This window comes from Haliotis asinina, chromosome 2, assembly GCF_037392515.1.
Source record: "Haliotis asinina isolate JCU_RB_2024 chromosome 2, JCU_Hal_asi_v2, whole genome shotgun sequence".
NCBI classification, from domain to species: domain Eukaryota; kingdom Metazoa; phylum Mollusca; class Gastropoda; order Lepetellida; family Haliotidae; genus Haliotis; species Haliotis asinina.
Window position 1 is genome coordinate 86,773,528 of NC_090281.1, and position 19,566 is coordinate 86,793,093.

General features: G+C 37.7%; 1 protein-coding gene across 1 annotated transcript in view; it reads right to left on the minus strand.

Annotated features, from left to right (window-relative positions):
* LOC137274516 (uncharacterized) overlaps nucleotides 1-19,566 on the minus strand; it is a 101,122-nt gene that overhangs the window by 81,389 nt on the left and 167 nt on the right. The window lies entirely within an intron of this gene.

A 19,566-nucleotide genomic window follows, 5' to 3' on the forward strand; every position in this document is an offset into this window, starting at 1 on the left:
TTTGAAGCAGTATCAAAGTGGCAGTAACCAAAAAGGTCATGCATGTCATACTGAACTGATCTTTGGTGAACATGTCATCATACATATATATTCATGGAATGCATTTCGGAAATATGCATACCATGGTTGACAACATATTAAACACACCACATCAAGATACATCTCTGACCCTCCGACATCTCTAAACAGCTCACAATAAATATGCAGGGCTGTACTGACTATAAGCACGAAATGTTGTAGAGCTGTATAACAGATCTAAGGCAGACAGACCATCTGATCAGGTTAATGAGCCTCACGACTGAGCAAAATAATCAACACAGGTAGATTACAGGTAAATGTGTACCTGTAATTAGGGACACTTTGATGTCAGTACCTACTTATCTCACACTCTGCTTTGACCATTGACAATGAAAGAATTTCATGGCTGGCTGCCCTAGAAATATGTCCTAGATGAGGATAGCTGATACTAAAGGCAAAGTAAACACATTACACCTGCTCCTTGGGGAAACTCTCTCCCAACATGTAACCCTACCAATAAGCAAGACCTGACAGATTAGAAATAACTGGGTAGACAAACTAAAGACTCTGAAAACATTCAATTTTAATAGGAACAAACAACTTGATTTAAATGGAAACGAAGCCCCACTGGGATGAGAAAATGTAGACTTGATTTATTTAGGGCTTTTGCGCTAGTGTTTTGCTTGAAGGAAGGGCAAAAATATATTGTTCCAGCTTATAACTGGCTGTTGTGACCTTTGAACTATGTTATACTGATGCATCATAAGAGAACATATTGCAACATTGCAGAATGATGTTTATGACCGTTTCAGATCTTTGATTGTCTGTCAGATTTACAAGTGATACAGTGAAGGAGTAAAGATATACTCTGAAATGTTGTGTTCCTTATTATAAAGAAGTCGGCCCCCATAAAACTCTCTTCCTTATGATTGTTTGTATTGATAATTCAAATACATACTGCTGTACTGAGGTAAAGAGAACAACAAATTATTTCATAATTACTATAACATTTCCATTCCATGACTGCTGAGAGTAATAACAAACAGTATCCATGATATTCTTTTTAAACGTCTTTAAGTAGTATTATGATACAGTCGAACCCCATTGTCTCGAACTCGGTTGAGACGAATTCTCGGATGTGTCGAACTGACATCTCGGTCCCTGCCGATTTCCTTATATTTATCATTATTTTTACCCTGATGTGTCGAGCTAGATGTGTCGAATTCCCGGTTGTGTCGAACTCATTTTAGGGTCCCCAAAGGCTCTAACAAGTACAAATTTACCCTTTTGTCTCGAACTGTCAAAGTTGGTTGTAACTGAAAACTTCAGTCGCGCAATCGGAAGTCATCCTCATAAACGTGCTACCTAAAGATCAAAAGTAACGATTAACGGACTCAACAATCAAGTGACATGTTTAACTACGCATCTATACACACATTGTCAGCACACTTACCAAATGAACTTTACTCAAACAGTTAACCATAATTAAGTTGTTACCAGTGACACGTTGATCACGGACCGACAGGATATCTCTAAACAAACAATGGCGCATGTTGTTGTCATGTGACAGTCTTTGTTAGCGGTCATGTGATTTCCTTGAAAATACAAAATGAGAAGTGAGGAAAACGGAGTTGGATTATCTAAATTGATGTTTTGTTTTTGGTTTAGTATTTAAGGTGTAGGATCAATTTTTTTAACCAGTACGGTTAGTAACATGGCAGAGCAATTCAGCGAAGGACCCGATCAGCCCGGGGGGATAACTGGATCGCATGTTACACCTAAAAAGCGAAAATTATCTATGAAGACAATAGAGACAAAATACGAGGCTGTGATAGCTGTGGAGTCGGGTGGAAAATCCAAAGCAGAAATTGCAACTGAATTTGGCATATACATGGATTAAAAATGCTTAATACATTAAGAAACTTTTTTGAGCAATTCTGCTGTGATGCCATGCCCGAACGCCAAACAGACAGTAATTTCGGATTTTTTTTAAGAGATAAATTCCCCACATGTACGCGTAGGTACATTCCGATTCCGTTTGTATGAACTATACAACTTTTTATACTGACTGAAAATGAATTAGTGCTGTCAACTAAATGGGATCGCTTGTGAGTTTGTTAAATTATTCTTGTTCTTATCTTTTTGTATGCATATTTATTTGCCATGACGAATAAAGTGATTGAATTGATTTACATTTGTACATGTTGCAATTTAAAGATCAATACTGCCGTAAACGTTTATTGCAAAGATATATTGTTCGTATGTGTATCCTACTGCAAAGTAACGATGTGTTAAGCACCGTGGTCGTGTTGGTTCTTGGTCTTTTCAATGCTGACGGATGTGTCGAACACTCGGATAAGTCGAACTTTCCCCTTGGACCCGACGAGTTCGACACAACGGGGTTTGACTGTATATCAATATATGTCAACAACAAAAGTATTGAGTGACATGCAAGTATCTATTCTGGTCCCATTGTTTTGGAAATGATTTCTTGTGTGGGGAGATGTATAGAATCACATGTGATACATCCATTTTCAAACTGATCTCTAATTTCTTTATTGCAGTATATGTGCAGGAAGAGCGAGTGAGCGAGTTTAGTTTTACGTCGCACTTAGCAATATTCCAGCTATATGGCGACGGTCTGTAAATAATCAAGTCTGGACCAGACAATCCAGTGATCAACAACATGAGCATCGATCTGCGCAATTGGGAACCGATGACATGTGTCAACCAAGTCAGCTAGTCTGACCACCCGATCCCGGTGGTCGCCTCTTACGACAAGCATAGTCACCTTTTATGGCAAGCATGGGTTGCTGAAGGCCTATTCTACCCTGGGACCTTCACGAGTTTATGCAGGAAGAACCCACATTGACCAACCACATATATATCACAGTAAAAGGGCTAAATTCACACAAATGCAGTTTTTTATTTCTCTGGTTATGGCCATCAATGTTGAAATCAAAATTTTATTTGCTTTTTTCTCAACTCTTGAATTTCACTTCAAACACTATCTTAAAACTGACTAATAGTACTCGACTCAAATCTACTCTACAAATGGCTTGTGTTTATCAATGCTCTCTACCCGAGGACAGTGACAAATAAGCAGTTGTGCAGCAAGCATTATCAACATAGTCTGCACTATTCCAGCTTGAGGCCGCAAGTAAATGCAGCCATTGGACTGTGACAGGCTGACCTCAGACAGGTAAATAGGCCACTCCACAAATAAAAGGGCACCTGTAGGAGCTGCCATGACGTGTCACTCAGTATTTTGTACTCATGTGGTGAACTGAACCTATGCAGGCCCTCAGTGTTATGAACAAACATTTAACCATTAGGCTACTAGACCATCTTAAAACACACCATCTTAACCACTTGAGGCTATCCCATAATCTTAACAACTATAGGCTATCCCACCATCATAACAACTAGGCTACCCCACCGTCCTAACCACCAGGTTACCCCACCATCTTAACCACAATAGGCTACCTCAGCATCTTTCCCACTATAGGCTATCCCACCATCTTAACCACTATGCTACCCCACCATCTAAACCACCAGGTTACCCCACCATCTTAACCACTATAGGTAACCCTACCATCTTAACCACCAGGTTACCCCACCATCTTAACCACTATAGGCTATCCCACCATCTTAACCACTATGCTACCCTACCATCTAAACCACCAGGTTACCCCACCATCTTAACCACTATAGGTTACCCCACCATCTTAACCACCAGGTTACCCCGCCATCTTAATCACAAAGTTACCCCACTATCTGTAAAGACTAACATACTTATGAAGGGGATATGGGATGGAATGGAGCTTGGGTGACTGAACCAGTCCTTGTGTCTGTAATGATATCAGGGTGGACATAGTGAAATGCGGGAACTTGGAGTTTAGGAGTTCATGTTCCCCTTTCTATTGGCTATACCTCACTCAACCACTCACCCACACATCCATGCACCCACTCACCCACTCACTCAGTAACCAATGTAAACCCACCTACCCACTCACCCATTCATCATCATAATGGATTTCAAACATGTAATCATAGGGTCAAATGCATGATTCCTACAGGTTGTGTTTCTAAATCAGCATTAATGTGCAGCTTTTAGCAATATTCCAGCAATATCACAGCAGGGGACACCAGGAATGGGCTTCACACACTGTAACCATCTGGGGAATCAAACCCAGGTCTTCAATGTGGAAACAATAATATGTACCACTAGTCTACCCTGTTTCCCACTGCCCCTGCACCTAAGCCATGTGTATTTATTATTATCATCCAGCATTACAATGCAGACCTCTATATTTCTCAGTATTCCTCTGTATTTCAGACTGACTTTCAACAAACAGATATGCTTATTACCAATCATCTAATATTATTGACATGAGAAATAATCCACGTCTGTAATTTGAAACAAAAAATATTTCTTCATTGCATAATGGAAAATGTTTCAAGAAATTGAACTACACAGAGGAAGTAATCTTACCATTGAGAACAACCATTGTAATTTAACACTTTTAGGGAGCATGTGCTTCAAAATGTTAATGCATAGGAAATTACTTTATGTATAATTTAACAATAGACTTACTCTTTTATCTTTAAATGTGTATTTAAGCAAATATATTCCTTGTTTTTATACTTTAATATTGTGCCTTTGTTTATAATAATGTGGAACATTTTATCTCTTTTGACATTCATGTAGTTATGAAGTACAATAATTTTGTAAAATATTGTCTCTCTTACCCTTTTGAGAGGAATTGTACTTTGACCTTTTTAATATTCAAAATGCTGTATTTTAACTCATGGTGTACAAATGGTGAGACTCTTATAAACCATTTTGTATTGTAAGTAGTAATGAATAGTTATTGCTGGTTACTAAACTCATCTTCATCATAAGTTGGCAACCACACATTTTTGAAAAACACTTTTGAAGTCAGTATCAGCTGTTATGGTAATTGAGTTACAAGTTTTCACTAAGATAATTTTAACTAAGATATATGATATTTGCTTAAAAACCATACATACTCAAAGCCAAGGACAAAAAATCATAGTTACTATGCATACATAGCGATGAAGGTGCATTGAGACTCACATGATCACATGACCTGCAAATCTGGGCCCTGACCATGTATGTAATGGCCCCAAATATGGATGTGTAAGTTGGAGGGCTGTAAGTGGGTCACAAGCAGTGGTATACATGTGTGATATGTCAGACCAATGCACTATGCATAACAACAAACACTGCAGAAATTGATTTTCTTGTTGCTATATATATTTATTGACATGTGGTGATGTTGATTGATTTCTGTAGACCTATGAGCATCCGTGAACACAAGTGGACAGGGTACCAAGGACATAATTCTTTGACACAGATAAATCGATTATAGTCATAACAAGATCTAATACAGTCGAACCCTGTTTATCCAGACATTTTGGTCACACTCGGAAATCATCAGGATAGAGAGGATCTGGTTAGCAGGATCAAACAAGAAAAATGTGTTGACATTGTACATTTGAAACTTTATTCATGTACATTGTATATATATCAATGAATCAATATTCAATAGTTAGAAACAATAAATCATAACAACTTTCCGCACACTGATATTACATGTGCGCATTATACAACTTACTTCACATCTTGCATCACATTTCCTGAAAAATTCTGTCATAGTTGTTTGTTTTCTTGGTTTGATTTCTTCCAGTTTTTCCACTGAGTCCATCACTAAATGGTGTCATTTTCATTGTTCCACTGGTTTTGCGACAGAGTTCTACTGTGATACACTCTTTTGATCTTTTGATGCCTGAGCAAGCCTTTGAAGTGAGAGTGTAATTGGGGCCTAATTTATGAAATAAACCTATCAAATCCAAATTGAAAATATCATCAGGCTTATTATTCTTCAGCACTGATTTCAACTCTTCTCTCCCTTTCCAAATTGCCATTTTGTCTGAACTAGCCACTTTACCATCATAATTTTTCCTAAAGAGAGAGAAACGCGATTTGAAATGTGACAGCCAACCACATGAATAGGAAGAATCCAAGATGCCAAGCTGTGTGCCAAACAATTCCGCTTTCTGAACAATCATTTCATCATTTATGCATCATTTTGCTATTCAAGTCATTAATGCAAAGAATTAGGGCTTCTTCCAAATTTTGGTGTTTTGCATTTCTGCCACAGAAAATAGAGGCTGAATCTGCCGATAACTCGGTTCACATGAAATGCCTGCCGAGAGATTAACCTTGAATACACTTAGTCATGCTGTAAAGATTGCTGATGTGACACATACACATCCACACAGGTATTTCCATCCAGATAAGTTGATCATTTCTAAATGGAAATATATGAGAATGGTTTGAAAATTCTCCATCCCAGTCTGGAAGTGCAGGGTTCGGCTCAGCATGTACAATTACTGGAGGTAAGTTTTGTTTCACCTAAAATTCATACGGAAGTCGGGGTTTCCGGATATATGGGGTCCAAGAAAACAGGGACTTGACTGCAGTTTAATCAAAGTTTTGAGAATGCTTGATTTACAACTTCTGACAAAGGACATGCATAGAATACAGAGAATATCAAAAACGTGAATGAGTATAGTTTTATGGCACACTCAGCAATATACCAGCTATATGGTGGTATTCTGTAAATAATTTAATCATGTAATCTCGGACTGTAATTGAATCGCCTGTAAATAGTTCATTGGGACGCTGATGTCCCTACCATCTAAAAACCTGAAATTTGACGTGCAGAGTTACATCCCTTGGTCTTACCAGGATCTAATGATCTTGTCAACATCATTCACATATTCACAGGTTTCACTGGTCAGTACACATGGTCTGGGTTATCTCCCAATAATTATTAAAGCTGACATGATGAGATGTGACAGACTATCTGTAGTCTAATGTAATCTTTATGAGCGACTGCTCCTGTTACAAGACAGTGAGTCACTTCCCTATGGACTGTTGCAGAGAATATTCAATACAAAGTCAATTTGGTCATTGTTTAACACCACAGTTTCCGGTTATATGGCAGTGGTCTGTGAATAATGTAGTCTTTACCAGAAAATCCAGTGACTGGCATTGTGCTTTTTTTCTAACTTCATGTGTCACAAATATCTAACTTTTAATGTTTACCATATCAGCTTAATCATATTCAATCCATTATTTGGCCTTATTACACACTGGTCTTGTCTTATGTAACATAAATATGATATAGCAAAACTAAATTCATTGAGATATATTCTCTCTTGTGAGTGAGTGAGTGAGTGAGCGAGCGAGCGAGCGAGCAAGCAAGTTACCCCACCGTCCCCATTCTTACAGTAATTGGTAAATAATCTACTACAACAAATACCTGTTACCACACCAACTTGACCGCTTTTAGTTAATTTGTTCAGCTATTTGATGAAGCAAACAAAGAACATTGCTGGACAGACCTTCCGAACCCCCTGGTGTACTCAGTTCGAAGGGTCAGTGGTTGAGAAAATCTTTTTATGAAGTTTTACTGAAAGAAAATTTTTATCCTCTTGGTACTTTCTTCAATATTTTGTCTTCACTAGTGAAATTGTAATCCAAGGAATCGTAATGAAAATGCAAAGGTTTTATGCTGCTTCTAGCATTAAGAAAATTGTCAGAGTGTTGTCAGAGTTGTCATGCACTGTACAGTTTTATATAAAGTGGATAAATAGTTTAACCTTTAAAAAATGCAAATAAACTATATGACATTAATAATATTGTCTGTAGGAAAATTCTCTGTAATGAATTCAGTGCCACTGGTAAAGAACCTGTGAAAAATATGATATCAAAAAATGTCTTTCAAGAGCTTCATGTCAGGGTAGCATGTCAAATATCTCATAAGTCATCTTTTGATGAATCATGTGATCTGTGGTTGCTCGTCTCTCATCAATCATGGCTGTAACACGAAATGCCTACCTTTGCACACACACAGGGCAGGAGTTGGCCCCTACATCCACCCACACATTAGCAATCATGACTCACTGCCCATGAAACTTCACAAGCTGAAGACCCCTTACCCCTTCAACAGATGTTTCCAGGACAACTTGTTTCCCCTTCAACACACATTGTTTCAGGTCATCTTGTTTCTCCTTCAACGTACGATAATGTTTCAGATCAACTTGTATCCCCTTCAGCACACAATGTTTCAGGTCATCTTGTTTCTCCTTCAACGTACGATAATGTTTCAGATCAACTTGTATCCCCTTCAACACACAATGTTTCAGGTCATCTTGTTTCTCCTTCAACGTACGATAATGTTTCAGATCAACTTGTATCCATTTCCAACATACAATGTTTCAGGTCAGCTTGTTTCCCCTTAAACACAAGATGGTGTTTCAGGTCAACTTGTATCCATTTTCAACACAAAATGTTTCAAGGTCAACTTCTTTCCCCCTTCAACACACAATGGTGCGTTGTGAGTGAGGTCAACTTGTATCCATTATCAACACACAATGGTGTTTCAGGTCAACTTGTATCCATTTTGAACACACAATGGTGTTTCAGGTCAACTTGTTTCTCCTTCAACAAATGATGATGTTTCAGGTCAACTTGTTTCTCCTTCATCAGATGATGTTTCCGGGTGATTTGTAGCTCCTTCAAAAACAGGAGATGTTTCAGAGCAATCTGTTGTTCCCTTCAACACAATGATAATGCTACTTCTTATCCTTTCAGTGTAAGATACATATATAACAGAGCAAGAAGTTGCCCAGAACTATTGTGACAAACAACAAAGATGGGGTAATCCATAAACAGTTTAAGCCTTTGGAGGTCATATAATGTTCCAATGATTTGATACAAAAAGATTTAAAGTCTGCCATATCCCATATAGCAGAAGTGTAGGCAAGATCACACAACCATGTTAACGCCTTGTAAACAGTCCATAAAACTAAAACAATACAAAGTCGGATGTCCATCAGAGTCTTCCCATTGTCTGCCTGTTTACCCAGCGACCTTCACCTGCATTGGTCCAGCACACGACAGTCTGTTTGATTTGGAAGTGGGTGTCAGATACGCCCCTCATTTCATAGTGAACTATTTGTTTCATCCAATCTGGCCAACAGACGCAAATGTGATAGGGCTGATATTTTATTGACATGCAACTTTTGAAAATTGTCATAAAGAATGACTACTAAATTGTCACAATTGATAGTGCCTTAGGTATATCAGGTTTATGTTTATCAAACAACCCAATCAGCCATAAATAGTTAAGTTTTGATGCTGTGTATATGTTACCGCATGCTTTAGTAATAATTTATATATATTTGTTGAACAGCATCCAGAATCTGGGATGAAATCAAGGGGTACTTCTGTAGAGGAAATAATAAAATTGAACAAGTTCTCGGTAGAACTTGAAATCCCAGGTCAGAATAAAAGTAACATGTAATATTAAATGCTTGTGTGTACAGATTCCACATAACTGGCACTGACTCTGCAAATATTGCTGCTGACACTCACCAGTTCAGCAATGGGTCCTTTATAATTCATGCCTGCCTTTATATGTTCAGATGATTTAAAAACCAACATGTGTTCTATGGGTTCTTCTACAAACATGCCTCAGATGTTTTTAAAACCAGTTCACTCTGTAAGTCTCAACAGAAACATATTTACTCCATAACCTGACTCTTCAATACAAAAGGACAGGGTAGCGCATAGGTTAAAAGTATTCTTATACCAAAGGTTTGATTCCCCACACGGGCATAAGGGTTGGATGTTATGTATTGTGAATTAAGCTGTCAGCCATCCTGGGTGAACTGTTCAGCTGTGCCACTTCTTATTAATACAGTTGTTTATATTTATGACTCAATCTACATCAGAGAGCCTTTGACATGGTCCAGAGATGACAAGGAAGCTTTCACTCTTAAGGTGACCAAGGTTCAACTAGTGCACCATTACAACAAGCACATTGAAAATGTGCTGACCTGGCACAATGTTATTGGCCAGCAAGTTTGAAAATATGAAATCTCATAAAAGTAAGCATTCATGTTTGTCTTCTGTTTAAAAACTAAACAAAAACAGTTGTGTTTCTTTTGTTGTTAAGTACATTTTTATATAATTGTGAGTGCATATAATAATAAACGGTTTATAATGTTACAAGAAAAATTGCTGAAATATTAAAGTGTTTACAGAAGTTGCATTTGCAATGTTCTGATCTGCATTTTCCTCGCCTCATTACCTACGATGTATTTCGCTTTCAGTGAGCAGTCACCTGAGCCAATCAGAACAGGAAGTGATCTACTACATTCAAAGAACAGACTATAGCTGCTACATGCCAACTAAGAAAGGCTGATTGTAAATATAGCTGACACAGCTATTTCTGATCATACAAACACTGTCACCCTTGGATGTGGTTTGGTTGTCCTGGACGAGTTTACCTGCCCATGGTTGGATTAATGCTTTATGGGAGTATCCACCTGAGACAGGTGTACACTGGAATGTGGGGCCATGGTAATTCTCCCTTCTACAGTTTGGGTGCAGGAAGGTGGGGTGCATGAGTCTTAACATCTCATCAAAGTCAGCTGCACTTCTATGTCAATATGCAAAGCCAAGTGTGTGTGTGCATGCATGTGTGTCTGTGTGTGTCTGATAGTAGTGATCATCATCATCATCATCATCATCATCATCATCATCATCATCATCATCATCATCATCATCATCGATGTCGTCATCATCATCATCTTGGCTTTGCCAATCTTCTAATAACACAAAACATTATTCTTGTGCATATACCATGACTCAGTATTATGTGGCATCCTTGGTTTTCCACAATTCACCTTCTATGTGGTAATGATAGCTACTCAAGTTGGATAAATGTGTATATCAACATTGACACAAGCATTGACATACGCCAGGTTGAATGTTAGATTTGATTACATCACACAGAGAGAAGCCTGGGAAACTGCAAGGACAACATCACATGACCTTAGAGAATTCACTGACCCATATCATCCTGGTGTGTATTTCACATAAATAACAACCTGGAGGTATGATGTCTGAAACACCATCGCTCTCCATACAACTGGGGTTTCCACTCTGGATGTTGTACATATAACTACATCATCATACAGTTCTAGATAAATCTGGCATTAAACTTTCCAATTTTTATTAATAAAGGACTGTTCATAATTTATGGCACATCTGCCCACCCCAACCCCAGCCCACCATGTCACGTCCAAAATGCATAATTTTTAAAGCATAATTCTTTATAATCCTTGCGTACAAAATTGATGTCCACCTACCCCCGAACAAAATGGGTGACCCCCTAGCCATCACATCAGTATTCTTTTAACTACTGAGTTGTATGATATATATCAATATCAACCTCTAAGTAAAACATTATATGAGGTAATGCGTAAAGCAAGGGTACAGGTGTTTCATTGTCAGTCACCACTATCAAGTAACAACAGCAAATCATATCATTTTCCATCCCACCCAGGCCTTGCTGTACTTCAGTACCCAAAATGAAACAAGTCCAGAACTAGCTTAGGTTCTGGTTCAGACTAATTTTCAATTTAAATCAAGTTTAACTCTGGTTCTATCTTGATTGTATACTGGAGGTTAGTCAAAAGGCTGCCAATCAAGACTTTGGCTTTAAACATTTATCACATCATGTTCATATATGTTATAACAAAGACATCTAGATGACATTCTATTTTTCACCTAACATAATACATGTATATCAATAGTCAGCAGTGTTTAGAGTGGACATAAACAGTACAGCTTCAGGGAGAGATTAGTGATGTCATTTGATTGTTAGGGCATGGTAAGTGATGACATCACAGGGTCTGTCTAGGATTGTGATGTAACACACTGTGGAAAATCTCCTAAAATATATCACATGATCTCACTTAATGGTTAATTATGTGGAGGTCATTGTGGGGTGACAAACCATGATACATCCTGGGTAGTTGGTACAAGAGCACTGTTTGATGTACCAGGTGGTACAATGAAACCAGAACAAACTGGACCATTAGAAAAGCTTTTGAAGTGAAAACAGTCACATCACTGGTCATTAGAAACTTAGATACTTTCATATTCTTTATTTAAGTTTGAGAACACAATGAAACTAAATAGAAATGGACATTAACAATTTAAACAAGATGATTTTGAAACATGAACATTTTACACAGAAATGTTGATGAAGAAGTGTCACACCTCACAGAAATTCAAAATTCCCCTCACAGATCCAAGGGGATTTGCTGCAACAAATGTTACACAATGTGACCTTAAAGCCTTAAAAACAATACAAGAACCTGCATCGAAATAAAGTGCTCTAGAATTTAAGAAGTTGCCATCCATATATACTTGTTCTATCTGTCTTCCAACTTCTGAAAATGCCACTCAAACAAGTAATGCTACTCTGTCAGAATAGAACATGGTTGCACAATCTTCTAAGCATGATAAAGAGGGTGCACTATTGCTTGTTATTACCTGCGACAGTGGACAGTAACTGTGTATATCTTGCAGCTGTGAGTATTGACTGGGTCACATTGACCTTCTTATGTTTGAGCTGCACAGTAAATTTACCTACCATTGTTGTCAATGGAGATAAATATTTCAGCCAGTACCACTGAAACTCCACTACTGGCGTTCACTATCTCTGTGTTTGTTCATCTGAACATGCAGTAGTTAAAGAGGATCTAGCAACTTATCATTAACTGATCATCACTCATCAGTATCCATTATCAATACTCTTAAACTCACTTACAGTAAAAATTATGTTTTTTATTCGTTCCAGTGAGTGAGTGTTCCTGAATACAGAGGGTTCTAATGCAAGAACTCACTTCATTAGGAATGTAGTAAGAATATTCTCTGAAATGCTGTGCTCCTCATAATATTTAACTTAAGAAGCTGAGATCCACAAATGGTATGTATTGTCAAAGTAGGGGTGTTTAGTCTCAGCAGTATTACTGTTTTCCAAGAATCTGACAGTGACAATTTATAACTGAATTTTGGCACTACAATCCCTTTCGCTGTGTGACAATTTCGGATGAAACAGTACGCTCTTACCAGACAAGGCCTTCGCTTAGGCCTGTTTTAGTTTGGTATATGACATATGATCAGAATGCAGAAAAGAAAAGATGTGCATAGATTTGACAAAATGATTTGATACCTAAATATTTTAGAGAAGGGTGATAAATCGATAGTATGAATACTGAAAATACCAGTTTTTCTAACTGCATAAGGCATACTGAATTGAAGGCGCAATACCATGCTTCTACTTAATACCATGGTATACCATTTCACCCCAATGACAATCATCTTCAGGTTACTCACCTGCAAGTGTGTCATGTACATTTGGTTTTACAACAGTAAATAAATATTCTACTCCTAAATTGTCTTAGCAGCCTGTCAATGAACAGTTTGACTTAGGCGACCCACTGGTTGTCAGGAGCAACATGTACAGAGGTCCCTAAAACAGATGAATAATAATTGCTGGGTCTGCTAAAATGGATCAAGAGGAGGGTTCACTGTGTACACCATTTAATCACAACTCTATCGCACGGGGTCTGCAAATGTCAATCATCTGATGGACTGGTCCCAAATGCTTCCAGGTGTAAATAGTGTCATGTAGGACAAACACTAAGTTAAGGTGTCAGTGCAAAAAGAAGGTTTTCTTTGTTTATTTTTTAAAATATCACACTTTGCAATATTCCAGCTATATTGTCAGTCTGCAAGTAATCAAATTTGGACCAGACAATCCAGTGAGTAACATCATGTGCATCGATCAACATAATAATGGGAAACAATGATTTGTGTAAATCCGTTAGTCACATCTTATGGGCTGCAGAATATCAGTTCTTACCCAACAAATATAAGCATGAACATCTGGTTACAGTGATGTCTGACTTACCTGTCAGACAGGTACACTGCATGTGTGAAACATAACAAGCTCTGTCGGCTGGACAGTAAATGGCACTCAGGATTAATCAAACAGTCACCACAGAAACAACAGCCTTCCAGTCATAACACAGCGCTATCCAGCCCATAAACTGTTAGTCATGAGGCAATAACAGGAGAGCTCAATATAAATCACTGCCGTTGATAACAGACACAACTATGGTATAATGTTTGTACTGAAAACAAGAAAACAATGTTATCACTATCCTACCACAAGTAAATACAGGAGCTGCGTGTAAGTCAGCATAAAATGGTGAGTGAGTATGGTTTAACTCCACTTTAAGCAATATTCCAGCAAAATCCTGGAAGAGGACACGAGAATGGGTTTCACACAATACCACCTTTGTTGGGAATCAACCTGGGTCTTTGGCAGGATGAGCGAACATTTTAATCATTAGGCTACATTTCTGGTGTTCAGCCTTGATATGCTGGAACATGCCCAAGTGCTGTGTAAAACCCAACTCACTCACTCACTCTATGATAATTTGTCTCAAAATATAACATGGATTGTAACAGTGACTAAACATAGTATACAATCCAAATGTTCCAACTGAGTCGTAACAAGTATCTTCACGAAGAGTATGCTATGTTTAATTCAAGTAATTTCACTAGTTTCTAAGAGAACTTGTCCCAATACAAGCATGAACAAGTTGAAAAACACGGAGCAAGAACCATGACAATTACAAAAAATAATTTCCCAAGCATCCATGTGTAAAACTTCATTTTTCTAACCCCTATATCTTTTTAGAAAAAAAGAACACTCAATGAGAAATTATAAGTTGGATGGAGAGACTGTAGGATGAAAAGTTAGACGTACTGTAAAAAGAAGGATCTCTGTTTCGGTATCCTCTGTCTAACTTTAGGGTAGCAGATAATTATACACATGAACTAGCCCTCAAGCCTTGTATAAATCCCTCCAGTCAGACATAATCATCAATAGCCAATGTCTATTGAGAATCTCACCCAAATGTCTACTGATATCTATTACATCAACATGAGCTGATACAATTACAAATATCCAAGGCTTTCAAGGATATTTTTACTTGTTTTCATTGTTTTATCAGTGAGCATTGATATAACTGATATCTGTAGATGTGAGGGTTAGATTCTATTTATCATTCAAAATCACTCTTCATTAGTTTTCAATGAATAATGTATATCTCTGAACACTGTACTACCTTAGACTTGCAGTGCAGCGACGTCATAGCATTGTGACACTATCAAGTTCATGATGTAATAGAATTGTCAGGGTACTGTACAAAACCTACTGTCAAAATGAGAACTCTGCGGAGGTATCATATGATCACACACAAACAATATCACCAGTGGAACACAGTTTTGGATGATAAAAAAAATTAATAACGATACTACAAACCATGCTTAAAACTTTCAAATGGAAATGGTACTTTATATACATAATTATAACCCATTACCCAATATATGCCTTCACATCTTGTGTATACACCTCCAGTTAGATATAAGCATGACTAGCATAACCTTCTTATATAATAATTTTGTGAGACATAATTGGTATACTTTCCTTATGAGTTTGTGTACACATTTACAATATACCAACCCGTGAAGGTCCCGGGGTAGAACAGGCCTTCAGCAACCCATGCTTGTCGTAAGAGGCGACTAATTGGATCAGGTGGTCAGACTCACTGACTTGGTTGACACATGTCATCGGTTCCCAATTGCGCAGATCGATGTTCATGTTTTTGATCACTGGATTGTCTGGTCCAGACTTGATTATTTACAGACCGCTGCCATATAGCTGGAATATTGCTGAGTGTAGCATAACACTAAACTCACTCACTTACTTACAATATACCTGTGCCAAAACATGACATTTCGGATATATAAAATATGAAATCCATTATTGTGCTGAGTTGTCTACAATGAAGTAGAGTTACCCGAGACTGATGTTATTGTCATTTATGCTAACAGCACTGCCTGAAAAACGTACCTCTATCACTGGAACAATAACACTCTTATACCCTTCAGATGCAGTATTCTGTATAAACTCACTGAGAAAATGACAGTTATGTCTCATGACATGAAGAAAAGATGAAGAGAATCGCTTGACTACACATGAACCTGCTAAACATTCAATGCCTCTTTATAAGACAAAGCTCTCACTATAACATCCTATAGGTGATCAATCTCAACATTGTAAAGTAGAGAGTCCTGGTAAATGTCGTGTGTGGAGGGTGTGTCTGTGTAAAGAACGAAGTTTGCCCATTTTGAAAGTCTTTCGTTGGTATAGCATGAAGGAGGGACAGGGAATATCAAAACTTTTATCATTTACAATGTATAAATGAAATAACATACAAGTCAAAAACAGTTCCAGATATGAATTCCTGACCTCCATCTTGAAAAACCATAGAGTGTGTCACTCAATATAAACATATTAGCTAGTGAGTTTGTGAGAGGATTATTATAGCTGTAGCATATCCGATTAACAAGACAGGAAGTGACAAAACATACAGTTTGGGTGAATTCTACAAGAGTAAGTGAGTGAGTTGAGTTTTACGCAGCTTTTAGCAACATTCCTGCAATGTCACTGCGGGGACACCAGAAACGGGTTTTACTCTCTGTACCCATGTGGATAATCAAACACTGGGCTTTGGCATGAGGAGTGCATACTCTAACCACTAAACGACCCCACCACCCTACAAGAATTATTGAAGCATTGTGCTGACAGACCAAGAGGTTTTTAATGTGACTGAGTGTAGATTTATGCCAGTTTTTTTTCAATATTCTAGCAGTTTTAGAGCAAGAAAGATCAGAAACTGCACACACTAAGTATCATGAATCAAACCCAGGCTGTTGGTGAGATGAGCAAGTGCTAACACCATTGGGCCATCACCTTTCATATGTTTTTTAATTATCTATGCTATACATGATATGTTTATTCTCATTACAGATCTCCTTCATTGTGGTCGATCATGTATAAACAGTCATCGACAAAAAATTTGCGTACTTATTTATAACAGTATACTAATGAAAAGATTGATGTCTATAATCAGTGATGTATAAAGACTAGTAAAATATTTAATGTTTATTCCAAATGTTCAGCCATTCATGAAATGCACATTCATCTTTATTTAGGCTATATACCAACAGCATGTAAAACTAGCACTTTGTCAAATCAGTCATAGGATGATAGTATGTCCAATTCCTGTGACACTGTCAGTGCACTACTTGACACCTGTGCTCATTCATTCATTTGTTGATTGTCTAAGGATACAAATGTAGCAGTGCTTTCATTAAAGGATGTTGTGGTGGAGAACACAAGCATCAGTATTACAGCTGACATCAGCCTGCACATAATTGAGTCTGAACAATCTAGTGACTGACATTATGAGCATCAAATCAAGTCACTGAGTCCATTTGGTCAGCTCATTTCTGAGGAATTCAAAAGTTTGCACGATGAGATCAATCTTTAAGTAAGAACACAGAAATGATATGTAATAAACTGCTAAATATGAAGATATTTTGCTTACACATTCCATAAATAAGCTGTCACATCATGGAATAAGAAAAACATCATCATCATAATATGTGTAGTATATCCATTCTTATTTTCTGTATTTGAGTTACATACAGTGTGTTACAAACTGTAAAGCATAAACAAAATGATGGGAATTTCAACACTGTTGTACTTAATTAGTCATACATTTCATATGTTTACAGCTGGTTAGTAAATGTGTTATACGTGAATTTCAACATTGTTGTACTTAATTAGTCATACATTTCATATGTTTACAGCTGGTTAGTAAATGTGTTATACGTGAATTTCAACATTGTTGTACTTAATTAGTCATACATTTCATATGTTTACAGCTGGTTAGTAAATGTGTTATACGTGAATTTCAACATTGTTGTACTTAATTAGTCATACATTTCATATGTTTACAGCTGGTTAGTAAATGTGTTATACGTGAATTTCAACATTGTTGTACTTAAATAGTCATACATTTCATATGTTTACAGCTGGTTAGTAAATGTGTTATATGTGTTATGTGTGTTACGATCGATTCATTGGTGTACAATGCTGTACTCATCATTTACAGCTGTATGACAACAGTCTGGAAACATTCAAATCCAGGTCAGACAATCCAGTGATGAACATTATGCAGGTGGGACACAGTGACATGCAATCAGCATAGTCAAGAGACCTGATCACTCGATACATTCACTCACATGGAATGACATGAATAGCTTGCTGATTGTCAATTGCCACAGGGGCTGTGTCATATATACATGACGAGACGCAGAGATCTGTCAGAACACGAGCCCCTTCACTTCCTGGTTCCCACTGGGGATCTTGACCACTAAACAGGACTACTGGAACTATTGATACTGGAAAATGACATTCCAGATCAATATACATGTATAGTTAAATGCTGTGTGTTCTTCACTGACTTTACTAATTTGTGATATGCATTAATTAATATGAAAAAAAGAAAATAACAACATTTTATGCATAAAAAATCATTCCAAACTGATACTGATGTACATGTTCACTTTATACTTAATACACTAGGGTCATTAGAACAACTTCAATTGATATCAAATTGTTTACAACATGTCCTGGTGGGATGTTTTCCTTTGTAACAAGTTCTGCAGTTGCCAGACAACATTCAAAGAGTTTGTGACCTTTGCCCTCAATTGTTTCTTTGTGGGTCTGTTCCCAGATTCAAGGACGTATCTTAAAAATAGGAAATTATTGCTCCCAATTACTCACACTTTACTCAACAGGTTTGCTTCAAAACTAGGTCAGTCTTGAAAAGTATCTAATGATATTCATCATTTCGTGAACGCAACTGTATAACGGGGTAATGTAAAATTATCACTATTCCCTCTATCTGCATTGCTAAGATGTGAACTTTGTTATTCAACGAAGGAGTTGGTGTGTCGTGTTTTCGTCTGAGTGTCATGAGTGAGATTATAAAGTCTAGGCGCGTCCTTCTACTCTCAACAGACGTATGTGCCACGCCCACCCTCGCAGGTCCCCGTGAGTTCTCGCTGCACCAAAACAAACACGGTCTTGTATCCAGACAGCTACGTTGATAATTTAATTGTCTAGACCAAAAGACACGGCGCTTGTCCAAAACATTTTAACCATTCGTCGTTTACACCTAGTTTTGCTGCCATCCCCGTTATACCGCGACAGAATGGCTCACATTCCGAGCTGGTTTATTGGACCGACCACTTGTATTGCGAACTCACTCTCACGATGAAATGACTCACCAGTGCATTACGCGACAGGATTTTTTAAATATATGTTTACACGTGTATTTTCACGAATTTACTAGTAAAACTGTCCTCATCATTAGGCTATATTGTCCGTCCTTGAGCCGAATTGCACGTTCGTTGACAATCTGTCGACCGTGACGATGGGCACATTCAAGAAGGTGCAACAACATTCGTAGGTATATGAACAATCAACCCAACTAAACATGATTAACTAAAATATTCAGCATTATGGCGTCTGTATACGTGTTTTTCCGTTGTTGTCAACGGCTGTGGTGGATTGTGAAATACTCTGTCGCCCTGTCATATGACAGCGTATTTCGCCTTTGGTCCGGCGAAGTCAGACTCAGAGAAAGAGGGGGGAAATCGGCCGA